Raw genomic sequence first — 980 nt, 5'->3', positions numbered from 1 at the left:
ATTAACTCTGAAAAGGTTGAAACTTGGCATGGTATCATCATTTCACCCTCATGGAATGTGCAAAAAAGTAAAGATGGTTATGGCAAAAACTAGATGCACTTTGTGTACAAACTGGACACTCTCTTTCGAAGTATCAGGGTTTCGGACGAAAAGTCATCCGTTACACCGGCTATTCAAAATTTTGATAACTTATTACAACTCCGGACTTTTTGGCGTTTATTACGCACCATTCATAGCCACGTCGTCAACTTTCAACCCTTTCTGACATAATTTGATATTTTTGATGCATTTACTGATTTGTTTTGAGCTAAATGACCCTGAAATTGAAAAGCACTACAAATGAACTCTGAAAAGGTTGAAACTTGGCATGGTATCACCATTTCACCCACATGGCATGTGCAAAAAAGTAGAGATGGTTACGGCAAAAAATGGATGCACTTCGTGACAAACTGGACATTCTATTTTGAAGTATCAGGGTTTCGGATGAAAACTCGTCTGTTACACCGGCTATTCAAAATTTCAATAACTTATTACAACTCCAGACTTTTTTGCGCGTATTATGCACCATTCAAAGCCATGTTGTCAACTTTCAAACCTTTCTGACGTAATTTGATATTTTTGATGCATTTACTGATTTGTTTTTAGCTAAATGACCCTGAAATTGAAAAGCACTACAAATGAACTCTAAAAAGGTCGAAACTTGGCATGGTATCATCATTTCACCCACATGGCATGTGCAAAAAAGTAGAGATGGTTACGGCAAAAACTGGATGCAATTCGTGTACAAACTGGACACTCTCTTTCGAAGTATCAGGGTTTCGAACGAAAACTCATCTGTTACACCGGCTAATCAAAATTTTAATAAATTATTACAACTCCGGAATTTTTTGCATTTACTTTGCACCATTCAAAGCCACGTCGTCAAATTTCAACCCTTTCTGACATAATTTGATATTTTTGATGCATTTAGTGATTTGTTT

Source organism: Triticum aestivum, chromosome 7A, assembly GCF_018294505.1.
Source record: "Triticum aestivum cultivar Chinese Spring chromosome 7A, IWGSC CS RefSeq v2.1, whole genome shotgun sequence".
In the NCBI taxonomy this organism is placed as follows: domain Eukaryota; kingdom Viridiplantae; phylum Streptophyta; class Magnoliopsida; order Poales; family Poaceae; genus Triticum; species Triticum aestivum.
This window is presented reverse-complemented; position numbering follows the sequence as displayed.